The 18,931-nt window shown below is 36.4% G+C and overlaps 1 pseudogene; it reads left to right on the top strand.

Moving 5' to 3' along the window:
* The first annotated feature begins 271 nt into the window (after positions 1 to 271).
* Positions 272 to 18,362, top strand: LOC104210572 (myb family transcription factor PHL11-like; annotated as a pseudogene).
* The last annotated feature ends 569 nt before the right edge of the window (positions 18,363 to 18,931 follow it).

Genomic DNA, 18,931 nt, shown 5'->3' with positions numbered 1-18,931 from the left:
AAGGTTATCCCAGGTGAGACCCTCTCAACGCAGCATAGGCTTTTGGTGATGGACATTTGTATTAGGATAAGGAGGAAGAAGATGTCAGTACAAGGATGCCCCAGGATTAGGTGGGGCGCCTTAACTAAGGATAAAGCTAAAGAGTTGGAAGGAAGTTTATCGGCAATGGGAGCTTGGAGAAGTAGTGGGGACGCAAACACAATATGGTCGACGACGGCGGACTGTATAAGAAAGGCGGCGAGAGAGGTGTTAGGGATATCTACGGGCCACAATGGTGTCCACAAAGGATATTGGTGGTGGAATGCAGTTGTCCAAGGTAAAGTGGAAGCAAAGAAGGCGGCTTACCTAAGGTTAGTAGGGAGCACTGACGAGGAGGAGAAGAGAGAGAACAGTCAAAGGTATAAGGTAGCTAGGAAGGAGGCGAAGATGGCAGTGACGGAGGCTAAGACGACAGCTTTTGCTCGTCTGTATGAGGAACTAAGGAACAAAGGTGGGGAGAAGAAGTTATTCCGACTCGCTAAGGCGAGAGAGAGGACAACTCGGGATCTGGACCAAGTGAGGTGCATAAAAGATGATGACGACAAAGTTTTGATGGGAGATGACCAGATTAAGAGGAGGTGGCAGACCTACTTTCATAAACTTCTAAGTGAAGAAGGGGATCAGGATATTATACTTGGGGAATCGAGGAATGCCGACAGTCACCATGAATTAAGTAATTGTAGGGACATTGAGAGCGATGAAGTCATGGAGGCAATGCATAAGATGAGAAGGGGTAGAGCTACCGGGCCAGACGAAATTCCGGTTGAACTGTGGAGGTGTGTGGGTAGAGCAGGCTTGGAATGGCTTACTGCATTGTTTAGTGTTATATTCAAGACTAATAGGATGCCTGAAGAGTGGAGGTGGAGTACAATGGTCCCGTTGTATAAGAACAAAGGTGATGTCCAGAGCTGTAACAACTATAGGGGCATCAAATTACTAAGTCATACCATGAAAGTTTGGGAGAGAGTGGTAGAAATGAGAGTGCGAAGGACGGTGTCTATTTCAGACAACCAGTTCGGGTTCATGCCGGGGCGATCTACCACAGAAGCTATCCACCTTATTAGGAGGATGGTGGAACAGTACAGGGATAGGAAGAAGGATCTCCACATGGTGTTTATTGATCTGGAGAAAGCGTACGATAGGGTTCCTAGGGAGGTCTTATGGAGCTGCTTAGAGGATAAAGGGGTCCCGGTTGACTATATTAGGGTGATTAAAGACATGTATGCTGGAGCTAAGACTCGGGTTAGGACAGTAGGAGGCGACTCTGAACACTTTCCAGTTATTACGGGGTTGCACCAAGGGTCTGCGCTCAGCCCATTCCTATTTGCCCTGGTGATGGATGCACTGACTCATCATATTCAAGGGGAGGTGCCATGGTGCATGCTATTTGCTGATGACATTATTCTAATTGACGAGACACGAGGCGGCGTCAACGAGAGGCTAGAGATTTGGAGACATGCTCTTGAGTCTAAAGGTTTCAAGTTGAGCAGGACGAAGACGGAATACCTCGAGTGCAAATTTGGAGTTGAGCCGACGGAAGCGGGAGTTGAAGTGAGGCTTGACTCTCAAGTCATTCCCAAGAGGGGTAGTTTCAAGTACCTTGGATCGGTTATTCAGGGGATCGGGGAGATTGACGAGGATGTCACACACCGTATAGGGGTGGGGTGGATGAAGTGGAGGTTAGCGTCGGGAGTCTTGTGTGACAAGAAAGTGCCACCGTTACTAAAAGGTAAGTTTTATAGAGCAGTGGTTAGGCCTGCCATGTTATATGGAACTGAATGTTGGCCGGTAAAGAACTCACACATCCAGAAGATGAAAGTAGCAGAGATGAGGATGTTGAGGTGGATGTGCGGGCATACAAGGATGGATAAGATTAGGAATGAAGATATTCGAGAGAAGGTGGACGTGGCCCCCATGGAGGACAAGATGCGGGAAGTAAGACTCAGATGGTTCGGGCACATTCAGAGGAGGAGCACTGATGCACCGGTGAGGAGGTGTGAGCGGCTGTAGTGGGCACGCGGAGAGGTAGAGGGCGACCTAAGAAGTATTGGGGAGAGGTGATCAGACAGGACATGACGCAACTTAGGATTACTGAGGACATGGCCCTTGACAGGAAATTATGGAGGTCGAGCATTAAGGTTGTAGGTTAGGGGAAAGTTGTGAATATTTCTACAGCACAATAGAGTGAGACTAGCTAGTTAGGAGTTACTAAGAATGTCATTGGTCGTCTATTGATGCAGGGCTTTACCTGCTAGTTTTACTATATCAGCCATCTATTTCGTATTTCGTATTCTGTATTTCATATCTCTTATATTGCTGTTATTTTATTATGCATATTTATGGTACTAATATATTGGCTCCTGTTGCTTTCTTGAGCCGAGGGTCTCCTGGAAACAGTCTCTCTACCCTTCGGGGTAGGGGTAAGGTCTGCGTACATAGTACCCTCCCCAGACCCCACTTGTGGGATTATACTGGGTCGTTGTTGTTGTATGCAGTCCATTCAATATATTTTTTGGTATTGGACATTATGGAGTGGTAATGTATTGCCAATACGGAGGATTCTTATGAAAGTGATTTTATTAAACCTTCCTACATATTTTTAATAAGAATTTAATAGATAAAATTTTATTGATTTTATAATATTAAATATTAAAAATTAGCAAAGAAGGTATCGTAGTCTAAGAAATAGGTTATTGCAGTTATGTCCTTTCCCTATGAGTTCTTCCGGTTAATATTTTACGGCTATTTTGGTATATTAATATTGTATTCATACTTTTATAATAAAATAGACTCTCTTTTTTCTAAATAGATTTGGACAATATAATACATTCTCAAATTAAATTAGTAATAGGACATTATAATACGTTTTTAAATTAGTAATAGAAATTTTTAAGAAGTATATCCTAAAAGTAACATGATTGCATGACTAAAGATATTTATTTGTTCAATTTTATATGAATTAGACCGCCTGAAAGTAATTATACAAATAAGATTCCTAAAGGTAATCATGTGAGATTCCTAATGTGTAGTATTATGTCCTAAAACTAATAGGATTATAAGGCTAATATCTAGAATTCCGATTATGTCATTTTTATTATAAGTTATTATGCTTAATATTATAAGGTTATTTTTGTAAACCGACATTGTATTCATGTTCTTAGTCCTAAAATTAATAGGATTATAAGGCTAATATCTAGAATTCTGATTATGTCCTTTTTATAATAAGTTATTATGCTTAATATTATAAGGTTCATTTTGTAAATCGACATTATATTCGTGCTTTTATAATAATATAGATATAGATAGATATAGATATAGATATAGATATAAATAGATATATTGGTATTAGTTTAGGATTGGGACAATATAATTAGGGGTTGTCACATATAGAAAGTTTTAAGTTTAACGTGTTCCTGGTATTAGAGGCAGGGGCGGATCTAGCGTGTAGTATACGGGTTCCCGGGAACCCAGTAACTTTTGTGTAGACTCTGTATTTTTGTTAAAAAATTTAATATCTATAAATATCTATTTGTGAACCCAGTTATTATTGTATATTAATTTGAAATTGCGACAGGAACCCATAAACTTAGAATCCTGGATCCGCCTCTGATTAGAGGCATTGATATTAGTTTGAGATTTGGACAATATAATTAGGGTTTGTCAAATATAGGAATATTTTAGTTTAACGTGTTCCTAGTATTAGGTTTAGGGATATGTTGATTGCATGTGTCCTACGGCTAATAGGATTAAAGGGCCGACGTTGGAATTCCGGTTATGGCCTTTATTTGGGAGTTATTATAATTAATATTATAAGGCTATTTTAGTAAACCGACATTGTATTCATGCTTATTAGTTTAGGATTTGGACAATATAATTAGGGCATGTGAAACTCAAGGTGAGGACATACTTTAAGCATCTGCACTTTAGCATTGACCTCATTTCTAAGTTGTACTTACATAGTTATCAGACTAGTATTATCTAAGAACCAGTGAAGACTGCAAAAGCCTGCCAGAGTGAGATTATACATCATGTGGGATCATTTAAGATGTAAGATACACTTAAAAATTGAAATCAATTACATAAGGAGGAGACAAAAGACGTAATCAGCCATGACACTGTAACAATCAACTTATTTTCAATGCATGATCATGTAAATATTATATCAAGAAGTGAACAAAAATGGAAAATTCATAATCCTGAGCTACTTAAGGTAAAATTTTGGAAACGTTTGCAAAAACTATGTAAATACACTCCATTTAGGACATTGGTAGTCCCACAAAATTTTGGTTTCATTTAAGTTATAGAGAATCCGATCGAACCCTGAGTATGGTCATAGTGTTTGGCTCATTTGTTGCAAATGCTTTCTATCAAAGAAAGCAGCATACAAATTGATAATTCAACCGAAAACGCATCAGAAAAAGAAGTTAAGAATTCCCAACAAATAGAAACACATATGCATAGAAATCAATGTCATTGACAACCACATGCAACTAAAACTTATAAGGACACCGCACTATGTAAATGACACCACCCATTTACCCCCTTTATTAGATATTAGAGTAGTAAATAACCACATAATTCAAAGGACAACAACAACAACAATTGCTACTATACTTCAAGTTCAAGCTAGTTGGGATCAACAGGTTAATCATAACATGCGTAGAAAAAGGAAGAACAAAAGAAATCAATGACATTGACAAACACGTGCGTGCAACTAAAACTTGTAATAGACAATATCTCACAATGTAAAAGTTACTCCCTCTCACCTATTTTCTTTTTGATTCGTTCCAAAAAGAATGATCCATTTCTAAATTTGGTAATAATTTATCTTAAACTTACAATTCTACCCTTAATGAAAAACTTTTATAACCATACAAATACTCTTGCCCCTTTTTGATTGGTTTAGAATCACAATTTCAAAAGTCTTCATTTATTCTTAAACTCCGTGCCCCATCTTACATAAATTGGAACGGAGGGAGTATAACTTTTATTACCCACAAAATTTTAAAAACAAATACTCCACTACTGCAGTTCAACCCCAAGCTAGTTAATTGGGATCAATATATCAATCACATCACTATTCATTCCGCGCTATATGAGCTTATTTCATTCTAATAATAACACAAATTAAATGCAAAGAGAGAGAGAGGTGAGACCGACTATCAGGTGTTATTTTCCTGCCTGTATTTGTATGTAATGATTCTGGAAATTAGAACGTTAGCTTATAAACGTAAATATAAATAAAATAGAAATTAATTCGAGCTCACTGAATTCACAGTGTTTCCTTAAGGAATTTAATCCCCTCCTAGTACTCAAGGTTATAGATTATTTCCTCCCAGGATTACACTGATGCAGCGGTACTTCAAACCCCAGTGTTTCAGCGAACACAAAGTTCGGCAGCAAATCACACTTATGTATGCTTTGTTTGTAGTTAAAAACAATGCAGAATAAGGAGGACAACTCAGAAGTCGAATGGAAATTCTGAGAGGAAGGAATGCAAAGTATAGCCAATGTTGAATTCTTACTGAAGAGAATATCAGATTGCAATTCGTTTTTCTAGTGTATACGCAGTGTATACAGAGTGTATATCCAGTATATACAGAGTGTATATCTAGTGTATACAGAGTGTATATTAAGTGTATACAGAGTGTTTCGAGTGTTTTTTCCGATGTGTTCTTCTTTCTCTCCAACTTATGCTCTATTTATAGCAGTTATTTGAGAGAAATCCGTCTCCTTCATGGTGCAACAAGCAGTAGGCTATCATGGAGGAAGCACTTACATGGTGGAATGTACACTTGCTTGGTGGGAGGAGCACTTGCACCATTGTGGGAGGTGCACTAGGCTGCTTATTGCTTAGTGTTGCAACACAATACACGGATTGGAAAACATCTGTTACAAACACGGATTATATAACGTTAATATTCACTATTAACAAATAAATTTGGTCCAAAAAATTAATCAATCTATCGATCATTTGACCAAATCCGAATCCAAATCCAAATCCAAATCCCATTTCCCATTCACTCTAATTTTAAGACTATTTCATCTTAAACAAAAACTCAACAATCCCCCACATGAATGGGGAATGGCTATATCACGGAAGTATGCATGAAAAACTTGTGTGATTTGCAAGCAAGGATTAATTGCATCTGGATAAGTAGGTTTCCCTTTGAACTTTCCGTAGTGAACTTATGTCGGATATACTCGGTCAATCGGTAGATTTGATATCTTTGAACCGTCGAACTTTAGTGTATACCTAGACAACCATAAGTCACACAATCAATCCCTTAACCGTCTTTGGTTCTCATTGTTGTGTTCGTTTCAGCCATGAACACTGCCTGGTTTCATAAGTGCGTAGAGAATTGGCCTTGCAAAATTCTCCTTGAAGCGGCTAACACTTCACACTTACATAGGTGATTCCTAAACGTGTCATCCCGTAGATACACTATTTGATATACCCTGTATCAAATTTAGAAATCATTAAAAAGCCTTAATGCTTTATCCTTGGTACTGAACATTGTCTCATCACGAGAATGGACTAAAAAAATTTTGTTGACAATGTTGAACCGTCATTAATGACTTTGTTTGATCTCCTTGAACCTAGATCTTGGGATCTCCAGTCTTCTAGGTAGAGTTACTGCCACAATGACTTGTTCTCGGCCATAGTCCTATTCCCCTCGATGATTTCTCAACTACCTCTCTAGTTAGGCCTTTTGTAAGTGGATCCGACACATTATCACTTGACTTTACATAGTCAATCGTGATAATTCCTCTAGAGAGAAGTTGTCTAACGATTTTATGTCTTCGTCGTATATGACGAGATTTACCATTATACATAACGCTCTCAGCCCTTCCAATTGCCGCTTGGCTATCACAGTGTATGCATATTGGTGCCAATGGTTTGGGCCAAAATGGAATGTCTTCCAAGAAATTCTGGAGCCATTCAGCTTCTTCTTCACCGGCTTTATCTAAGGCTATGAACTCAGCCTCCATTGTAGAGCGGGCAATACATGTTTGTTTGGACGACTTCCAAGATACCGCTCCTCCACCAATAGTGAATACATATCCACTTGTGGACTTCGAATCAGTTGAACCGGTGATCCAATTTGCATCACAATATCCTTCAATCACCGCAGGATATTTACTGTAGTGCAAATCAAAGTTTTGGGTATGTTCTAAGTATCCCAAAACTCGTTTCATTGCCATCCAGTGAGATTGGCCTGGATTGCTCGTGTATCGACTTAGTTTACTTATAGCACAAGCTATATCTGGTCGTGTACAATTCATGATGTACATTAAGCATCCCAACACACGAGCATAATCCAATTGTGATATGCTTTGGCCTTTGTTCTTTGCTAGTGCAAGATTCACGTCAATTGGAGTCTTTGCAACTTTAAAGCCCAAGTGCTTGAATTTTTCAAGTACTGTCTTAATATAATGAGATTGTGACAATGCCAGACCTTGAGGAGTCTTTTGGATCTTAATCCCCAGAATTAAATCCGCAATTCCCAAGTCCTTCATATCAAACTTGCTAGTTAGCATACGCTTAGTAGCATTTATGTTGGCAATGTTATTACTCATTATCAGCATATCATCCACATATAGGCAAACAATGACTATGTGATTTGGAACATTTTTAATGTACACACATTTATCACATTCATTTATCTTAAAACCATTTGACAACATTGTTTGGTCAAATTTCGCATGCCATTGTTTGGGTGCTTGTTTTAGTCCGTAAAGGGACTTAACAAGTCTACATACCTTATTTTCTTTACCTGGAACCACAAACCCTTCAGGTTGTTCCATGTAAATTTCTTCCTCCAACTCTCCATTTAAGAAGGCCGTTTTAACATCCATTTGATGAATTTCAAGACCATACACTGCAGCTAATGCTACTAACATCCGTATGGACGTAATCCTTGTAACTGGGGAGTATGTATCAAAGTAGTCAAGACCTTCTCGTTGTCTATACCCTTTGACAACAAGTCTTGCCTTAAATTTATCAATAGTGCCATCATCTTTCATTTTTCTCTTAAAAATCCATTTAGAACCCAAAGGTTTATTTCCAGGAGGAAGATCAACCAATTCCCATGTATGGTTGTTCAATATGGATTCTATTTCACTATTTCTTTCCAGACCAATGAATCCGAAGAAGACATAGCTTCTTTAAATGTTCGAGGCTCATTTTCCAATAAGAAAGTCACAAAATCTGGTCCAAACGAAGTAGACGTTCTTTGACGTTTACTATGTCTTGGATCCCCCTGATTAAATGTACTTTCTTTTGTTTCTTCCCGAGGTCATTTAGATCCTTCACCAATCGACTCACATTCCTTTTTATACGGATATATATTTTTAAAGAACTCAGCATTATCTGATTCTATAACCGTATTATTATGAATGTCGGGATTTTCTGATTTATGAACCAAAAATCGATATGCTTTACTATTAGTCGCATATCCTATGAAAACACAATCAACTGTTTTCAGTCCTATTTTTACCCTTTTGGGTTTAGGAACTTGCACTTTTGCCAAACACCCCCACACTTTAAAATAATTCAAGTTGGGCTTCCTTCCTTTTCATTTTTCATATGGAATGGATTGTGTTTTGCTATGGGGTACTCGATTTAGTATTCGGCTGGCCGTAAGAACGGCTTCCCCCACAAGTTCTGTGGCAAACCAGAACTTATCAACAATGCGTTCATCATCTCCTTTAATGAACGATTCTTTCTTTTCCCAATCCCATTGGATTGGGGCGTGTAAGGGGCTGTTGTTTGATGATTAATTCCATATTCTAAACATTGCTCAAAAGGAGATTAATATTCACCACCCCTATCACTTCTTATCATTTTGATTTTCTTGTTAAGTTGCGTTTCAACTTCATTTTTGTATTGCTTGAATGCGTTTATTGCTTCATCTTTACTATTAAGTAAGTAAACATAGCAATATCGAGTACTATCGTCAATAAAAGTTATGAAATACTTCTTTCCACCGCGAGATGGTATTGACTTCATGTCACAAATATCTGTGTGAATTAAGTCTAAAGGATTTGAATTCCTTTCAACCGACTTATAAGGAATGTTTAACATACTTAGATTCCACACATATTTGACATTTTGATTTTTCGCATTCAAACTTAGGCAATACTTCCAAGTTAATCATTTTTCGCAAGGTTTTATAATTGACATGACCCAAACGTACATGCCATAAATCATTTGACTCAAGTAAGTAAGAAGAAGCTGAAGTTTTATTATTAGTTTCAACAACTATTACATTCAGCTTGAAAAGGCCCTCAGTAAGGTAACCTTTTCCTACAAACATTTCATTCTTACTAATCACTACCTTGTCAGATACAAAAACGCACTTGAAACCGTGCTTTACAAGAAGTCCAGTAGAGACTAAGTTCTTCCTAATCTCGGGAACATGAAGGACGTTGTTCAAAGTCATGACCTTGCCAGAAGTCATCTTGAGAAATATCTTACCGTATCCTTCAATTTTTGTTGTAGCAGCATTTCCCATAGAGAGCGTCTCTTCGGGTCCAGCAGAAGCATATGTAGAAAATGCTTCCCTCACAGCACAAACATGGCGAGTGGCTCCAGAATCAATCCACCACTCCTTTGGGTTTCCTACCAGGTTGCATTCAGAAAGCATGGCGCACAAGTCATCAACATCATCATGCTTTTCTACCATGTTTGCTTGACCCCTTTGCTTGTCTTTCTTCCGAGCACGACACTCCGTAGATTTGTGTCCGGTTTTCCCACAGTTGTAGCAGTTTCCACTGAACCGCTTCTTGCTTGGGTTGTATTTCGGACCAGAAGCCTTCTTTCTCCTTTTGTTATCTTCAACAATATTTGCTCCCATTATTGTTGAATTTCCACGGCCTCTCCTTTCAGCAGCTTTATTGTCCTCTCCGATTCTCAATCGAACAATGAGATCTTCAAGGGACATCTCCTTTCGTTTGTGTTTCAAATAATTTTTAAAGTCCTTCCACAATGGAGGCAACTTCTCAATTATTGTTGCTACTTGGAATGCCTCATTGATGACAAGACCTTCAATGGAAATTCCGTTAGTAAAATTACTAAAAATTTTACTTTCAACATTAGCATTTATTTGACATATACCTTTAGCAAGTAGATTATGAATAATCACTTATAACTCCTGGACTTGGGTAATAACAGACTTGCTATCTACCATTTTGTAGTCCAAAAATTTTGCAGTGACGAATTTCTTCATCCCGGCATCTTCAGTTTTGTATTTCTTTTCAAGCGCATTCCACAATTCTTTTGACGTCTCCACGCCACTGTATACATTATACAGATTATCCTCCAGTCCGCTAAGAATATAATTCCTGCACAAGAAGTCAGAATGCTTCCACGCCTCAATCACGAGAAAGCTATCATTCTCTGGAGTTTCATCTGGAAGATCAGGAACATCTTCCTTGATGAACTTCTGTAGACATAACGTAGTCAAGTAGAAGAACATCTTTTGCTGCCAGCGCTTGAAATTCATCCCGGAAAATTTTCCGGGTTTCTCTGCCGGTGCCAACGCCGGAGTTCGACTTGTCGATGTGTTGGCAGTCATCATCGGAACAGCTTGATTTCCGTCATTCGCCATTTTTACTGAAAAAATGACACAAACAAACGTTTAATAAACATTTAAAACTGGAGTGAAAAATCACGTAGATTTTAATCTCCAACAAAATGCCACGAAGGCTTTACTCTCCAAATGGGAGTACACAAAACCACAAAGGTTTTAAGTTTCCAGAATAATAAAAGTAACACAAATACATAAATTAAAATTATTAAATTCCTTAAGCTTGTTATTTTCCTGCCTGAATATATGTAATGATTCTGATGAAAATTAGAACGTTAGCTTATAAACGTAAATATAAATAAAACAGAAATTAATTCGAGCCCACTGAATTCACAGTGTTTCCTTAAGGAATTTAATCCCCTCCTAGTACCCAAGGTTATAGATTATTTCCTCCCTGGATAGAACGAATTACACACTGGTGTAGCGGTACTTCAAACCCCAGTGTTTCAGCGAACACAAAGTTCGGCAACAAATCACACTTATGGATGCTTTGTTTGTAGTTAAAAACAATGCAGAATAAGGAGGACAACTCAGAAGTCGAATGGAAATTCTGAGAGGAAGGAATGCAAAGTATAGCCAATGTTGAATTCTTACTGAAGAGAATATCAGATTGCAATTCGTTTTTCCAGTGTATACGCAGTGTATACAAAGTGTATATCCAGTATATACAGAGTATATATCCAGTGTATACAGAGTGTATATTAAGTGTATAGAGAGTGTTTCGAGTGTTTTTTCCGATGTGTTCTTCTTTCTCTCCAACTTATGCTCTATTTATAGTAGTTATTTGAGAGAAATCCGCCCCTCCATGGTGCAACAAGCACTAGGCTATCATGGAGGAAGCACGTACATGGTGGAATGTACACTTGCTTGGTAGGAGGAGCACTTGCACCATTGTGGGAGGTGCACTAGACTGCTTATTGCTTAGTGTTGCAACACAATACACAGATTGGAAAACATCCGTTACAAACACAGATTATATCACATTAATATTCATTATTAACAAATAAATTTGGTCCAAAAAATTAATCAATCGATCGATCATTTGACCAAATCCGAATCCAAATCCAAATCCAAATCCAAATCCCATTTCCCATTCACTCTAATTTTAAGACTATTTCATCTTAAACAAAAACTCAAACATAGGTCCACCAAGCTTAGTGACGGCATCAACAAAACGATCATGAAGATCAGGAGTCCACCTTAATCTTGGCTTTGTGTCCCTCGTCATCACCACCCCACCATTTTCATACCCATACCCCCTCTCCCCTCCTCCTCCTCCTTCACCACTATACATCCTATCCATATATATTATATAATGTATTCCACCAATCCCTCAAACAAATACTCCTCCACAAGTGAGTAAAAATTACTTAAGCACCTACAAGCCTTTTTTAATACGAAAGGACCCAAGAAAGTTACTTATCAAGTACAAAAACAGTTCTTAAAATTTCCCAAGAGGAAGCAAATGATCAGACATAATGCAAACATTTTTGGTGATAAGGAGAGAGTCAAAATGGAGTTTTCTTTTGCAGAAGAAGTCTTTTCTTTTGAAATGGGTGTATAATAAATCCGTACATGGAGACGTGATAAAATTTAAACTTGCAGGAAAAGGGAATCTATTTTGATAAAATAAAAACAACACGGAGAGGAAAGATCGGCGACGAATCTGAAGCAAACATATGCGCGCCGAAAACACATGTATTTTTTAAAGAGGATGTAGGAGATCGATTCTGTGTTGCGCAGGTGTACGAATTACTCAACAGTCACTAACGGTGATGGACAAAATAGGAAGCTTGGAAGTGGGCCCGGTTGTGACAAGTCACTGACACGTAAGCGTCGAATATTCGCCGACGAATGAGGAAAAGGGAATATTCGTACATTCACGTGCCACGTCCTCCCAAATACAACCAATAGGTCATTTTGATGCGGATGTGTCAATGTATCTATTTATATCTATATGTATATTCATATCTATATCTATATTATTATAAAAGAATGAATACAATATCAGTTTACAAAAATAATCTTATAATATTAAGTATAATAACTCATAATAAAAGAATATAACCGAAATTCTAGATAATTAGCCTTATAATCATATGAGTTTTAGGAAATAATACTACATGTTAGGAATCCTATTAGTATAATTACTCTGGTGCTGTCTAACTCATATAAAATTGAACAAGTAAATATCTTTAGTCATATAATCCTATTACTTTTAGGATATACTTCTTAAAAATTCATATTGTCAATTTATTTTGAAAACGTATTATAATGTCCTTTTACTAATTTAATTTGAGAATTATTATATTGTCCAAATCCATTTAGAAAATGAGAGCTTATATTATTATAAAATCATAAATACAATATTAATATATCACAATAGCCCTAAAATATTAAACGGAAGAACTCATAGGGAAAGGACATAACTGCAATAACCTATTTTTGGACTACAATATCTTCTATGCTAATTTTTAATATTTAAAATTTTAAATTAATAAAATTTTATCTATTAAATTCTCATTAAAAATATGTAGGAAGGTTTAATAAAATCAATTTCATAAGAATCCTTTGTATTAGCAATACATTACCATTACATAATGTCCAATACGAAGAAAAAATAAAAGTAATATTAAATGGACTGCATAAAGAGTTGAAATTGAAAATAAAAAATGCCCCCACGATAATATATCTATATTTTGTATTTGAACTATTTTTCTACTCAAATAATATTTTTAATCAATTTTTCGTGTAATATTATACTCAATTATTAAACAACAACTAAGAAAATATTTAAGAATATAAATGTGTGAGAAAGAAAAAAAATGGTTGGTAAGAATCAATACCACTAATTCTACAAACATAAAGATCTAAAAGTGAAATGTTATATCAATATTTTACTCTTTGAAAATAAAAGTTATGGTGGATAAAATTATAATTAATATTAAATATTTAAAACAAGAGATAAACTAATATTAAGATTTGAATCAACTTAGAATAAATTATTTTTTATGTTAAGACCAATAATTAAATCTTTTAATTAATTATTTAGCAAAAGAATCCAATTCAATTATTTTTTAAATTCATCATATGAGTAAAATTCTTATTCAAGTTAAAAAAAATCTCAAGGTGTATAAATTTATTCCATATAAAGAGCGTTAGAACACAAAGTAAAAAGGTTAGTATATTATTAAGAATCAAAATGCTATACAAGTGTCTGAGGAAGCACAATCAAAGCTAAATCCTAAACAAGAACAAGTTTTCAAGACTATATTATAAAGAGATGACTCTAGAATCGAAATATAATATTTTAATATCATGAATTGCTTGCAAAAATCATATAAAGAGACATGACACTATTAGCAGTAATAGCAAGTGGTGTACCAACAACAATTTTATTGTGAGGCTACCCACTTTAGATTTGATATACCTCTTCAAACAACTTAAATAACCATCACAAATATATCAAAGCAGAGCAATGGCGCTAAATTTATAAGGAAAGCAAAATCGATAATATGGGATGAAACACTTATAGCTAAGTGTCAAACGATCGAAATAATTGCCAGGAGTTCTAGAGATATATTGGATATTAATGAACCATTTGGTGAAAAATTAATGGTTTGGGAGGTGATTTCTGTCAAGTAATACCAGTAGTTCCAAAATCAACAAAAGCTGAGACTGTAAAAGCTAGCTTGCCAAAATTATACTTTTGGCCTCAAACGAAAAAGATTCAACTGACAAGAAATATAAAGTAAGAACAGATCCAGTATTTACTGTCTTCTTGCTTCGTGTCGGAAACGAAGAAGAGCATCCAATAAAATATGATTTGGTTCTTCCTGAACACTTGGTTATCAATCTCAATGGTAATAGTAGTGCATTTAATAAGAGAAATATTTTTATCATTAGATTTTGTGCAAATCGCATGATAGAATTAAAAAGATACCTTAACTAGCACAAATGAATATGTTGATCAACTAAATAAAAGGTTGGTTGAAAATTTTTATAGTAAAAATAAAATATCTTTCAATATTTGACTCAGTAGAAAATGATACCAATAATTACTACCAAGAAGAATATTTAAATACTTTAATACCAAATGAACTTCTATCATACATGTTTGTTGTCCAGTTTCTCATTTCTTACGTATGTTAATGTCACCGTATATATATACTAAGTTAAAATTGATCTTCCATTGTATATAGGTTAATTTTGAAGAAAGAATATGCCCGTCATGCTACTGAAAAAACTTAGATATGCTGAATAGATTTGTCACGACTCGGATTCCCACCCTCGGGAGTCGTGATGATGCCTACTAATACAAGCTAGGCAAGCCAATTAATTGCACAATTTACCTTTTTACCCATTTCATATTCATTAACAATTTCGAAATAATAACATTTAAACAGCAGAATTTAATATAAGCGGAAGAAAGAAACAATAAGCTATCTGAACATGAATATCTAATACAACTGTTTGAGTCTCGACTATCCAGAACTGGTGTCACCGTTTTACAGACGGTCTAAGAATACTACAAATAAAGGGTCTGGAAGAAATAAATACAATACTATCTCTAGAAATGCATGAAAGAAACATGAATAGTAGATAGACAGAGACGCCAAGGCCTGCGGACTACCTCAGATCGCTTGATGATCAAGAATCAGCAATCTCACTGTGGTCCGAAGTCCACAACACTGGGGTCTGCACAAAAGAGTGCAGAGTATAGTATCAGCACAACCGACCCCATGTGCTGGTAAGTGCCTAGCCTAACTTCGGCGAAGTAGTGACGAGGCTAGGATCAGACTTCAAATAAACCTGTGCAGTTCAAATATATACAGCGGAAAAGAAATACGGAAATAAACAAGTAAAGATGGAAGGGGGAAACATGCTTCGGGGAATAACAGGTAAAAATAGAATATTAAGAGAACTATAAAGGAATCAAAATCCAACCACTAACAAGAATAGGGAAAACAAAGGCATATTTCACTTTCTTTTCACATCTTGTTGCAGGCGTGCAACTCGATCCCATTTCCTGTATCTCGTGGCAAGCGTGCCACCCGCTCCCATTTTATTATATCTCGTGGTAGGCGTATCACCCTCTCCCATTTCATCATATCTTGTGGTAGGCGTACCACCCGCTCCCATTTCATCATATCTTGTGGTAGGCGTACCACCCGCTCCCATTTCATCATATCTTTGTTACGATGTGCAACCCGATCTATATATAATATTGTTGCGGCGTGCAACCCGATCCATATATAATATTGTTGCGGCGTGCAACCCGATTCATATATAATATTTACAATTATAACGAGAGTCCCGACAAGGGATCAATAAGGTCTACACTATCCCGGCAAGGGATTCGACAACATAAGTAAATACGTCCCGGCAAGGGAGAAACAACTATAACCAAACTTGTTACAACATCTAACTACCTCAGCTATAATCAAATTTATTACAATATCTAACTACCTCAGCTATAACCAAACTTGTTACAACACCTAATTACCTCCGTTATAACCAAACTTGTTACAACACTTAATTACCTCCGCTATAACCAAACTTGTTATTATAAAAGTATGAATACAATGTCGGTTTACTAAAATAACCTTATAATATTAATTATAATAACTCCCAAGGAAAGGCCATAACCGGAATTCCAACGTCGACCCTCTAATCCTATTAGCCGTGGGACACATACAATCCACATGTCCCTAAACCTAATACCAGGAACACGTTAAACTAAAATATTCCTATATTTGACAACCCCTAATTATATTGTCCAAATCCCAAACTAATACCAATGCCTCTAATACCAGGAACACGTTAAACCTAAAACTTTCTATATGTGACAACGATAGAATTTCGCGCTTGTGCTAGTGAATTATCAATATTTTGCATTTGCGGTTTCAATTTTTGAGTCTGCAACATGATTTGATAAAAGGCTAGGAATTGCAGAAGCAACTCCCAAATCAGTACTAAGATTAATGGGCTTGAAGGGCTTGACACTATACCATTTGAACTTTGAAGAGTCATTTGCAGGTAGGATTCAGGCTTCTGCATCTCTATTCATCAATTGTTTTGCCCCATCGAAAACACATTAGGAAGTTTTGTCCCTTTTGATTGTGCAGAAATATAGACTTGGACAGCAGGCCAAGAAACAAAATGCAGCAGAGCAGAACAGAGAGAATATTGGTAAGTTCTGGACGATTTTGAAAACTCAGTTGAAAGCTCCTTTCACAAATTCATATTTGCTGGCCAGATTTGTAGTGCTTGACAATTGTATAAAGTGCTATATTTAACATTTAAATGGCCTAACAAAGGCTGGAAATAGTATATTTTGTACTGCTTCTTCTATAGGTGTTAACTAGAGGTTTAACATGATCCTTTTCTTGTATTGAGATTTTCTCTTTCATTCCAGTCTCTAAGGAAAAAATCCTCATGAATGCCTTATGTATTTCAATGTGCCAGGGGAGTCCTGCGGACAATTCAGTTTGCATTCCTCAGGACCGAGTAGCACATCATCAAGCATGAACAGTATGCAAGGGTAGGTGCATGGAATATGGCTGTTGGTTATACTAGGCTTTGCACTTATCTAAAATCTCTCCGTGAGACTAACTTAATTGCTCGCCTCTCTAGATATTTCAATGAGAGCGATAATATTTTCAAACTTCAGTAGTTTGTAGATTTATAAGTGAACTGCATTTTGTCAGTTGAACTTAAAAAATAGGTTCAACTGCAGTTGCCTACATTGGTAATTTAAAACACAATTTATTTGATTTAAAAGAAACCATAGTCTTGCTAACAGATGCTTATATCTGAACAGAGAAGTTCTAATCAGCCAGGCACTGATGTGTCAGATTGAAGTCCAGAAAAGATTACATGAGCAGCTTGAGGTATGCATTTGACCTTTTCTCTAGCAGTATTTCTAATCCTAACGAGCAAAAACCATGCCCTGTAGCTTCAATTGCTAGAAGCATGATTTGTGAAGTTCTTTTTTTTTTTTCTTTTTCCCTTACACCACCCTATCATTCAACTTTAGTTTTTCTGATATCATACTTATAAGGAAGGGAGGCCTTGGCGTTTGATACCGTGTGACCAGGAGGTCACGGGATCAAACCGTGGAAACAGCCTTTTGTAGAAATGCAAGGTACGGCTGCATGCGATAGACCACATAGTCCGGCCCTTCCATAGACCACGACGTATATTGGGAGTTCGACTTTTTTTTAATATTTATTAGACCTTTGTTTACTTAGTTTCTAGGGAAATTCTCCATTTGGTTATGTCTTAACCTTATTGTAATGACCTAAATATTGTTTGCTCTAAAGGTTCAACAAAAATTACAAATGAGAATAGAGGCACAGGGCAAGTACTTGCAAGCAATAATGGATAAAGCTCAGAAGAGTCTGTCCACTGATATGAACTCTCCTAGTGCTGTAGAAGCAAGCTCAGCTTACAAATTTCAATTTAGCTCTGTCAAATTTAATGGATTGCATGCATGGAGACAACCGCGATGAAACTGTTGCGGGTAAAAGGACACAGGATGATACTAATAAAGCTCTACCAACGTCAACATACTTAAGGGAGGAGGAACAAAAGAACAATATGAATATCAAGCTTGAAGAAGCTTCCCTTAGCTTTGATCTGAACTCCAGAAGTAGCTGTGACTTTATTGGCATGAATTCAGCTGCATTGGAAGCCAAACCACTTTCAAATGGAAGATTGGAAATATAATGTCTTAGTTTTTTCTAATCATACAAGGTCAAGAGTTCTGTATTAGGCTGCCGGTGCGCTAAGCTCCCGCTATGAGCGGGGTCCAAGGAAGAGCCGGATCACAATGGTATTATATTTTACTCAAAAAAGTCCTAGTAAGAAGAGTATAACTTGTTACATTAAGCTCCTGTTCAAGATATATTGTCATTTGTCTATGTAATTAGTGATTTCATTTGTAGTAAGGAAGAGACAGTTTGTGCCTTTGTGGTACAGGGAAATGGTGAGGCTCTATATTTGACATATATAATATATTGAAACAGGGCACCTATCAGATATAACATACAGAAAATTAATATTTAAAGATGTATCTTAATCTTGTTTAATTTAGTTACTCAATCACGCCAGCTTTAGTTAGAATTATCTATCTTTTTAGAAGAACTTGTGGATTTAAAATAATGACTCATTTTTGTTTAAGTCCTGGTGCAATCATGATTTTTACGTATTTGTTTGTTTATCATACGTTTAATGTTTTGCTGATCGTAAATAGTTTTGTTACTAATTTAAAATTTTCGTATAATGTCTAAGATTAA

This window comes from Nicotiana sylvestris, chromosome 8 (genome assembly GCF_000393655.2).
Source record: "Nicotiana sylvestris chromosome 8, ASM39365v2, whole genome shotgun sequence".
Classification (NCBI taxonomy): Eukaryota; Viridiplantae; Streptophyta; class Magnoliopsida; order Solanales; family Solanaceae; genus Nicotiana; species Nicotiana sylvestris.
The sequence above is the reverse complement of the archived record's forward strand: the minus strand, read 5'-3'. Positions and strand labels throughout refer to the sequence as shown.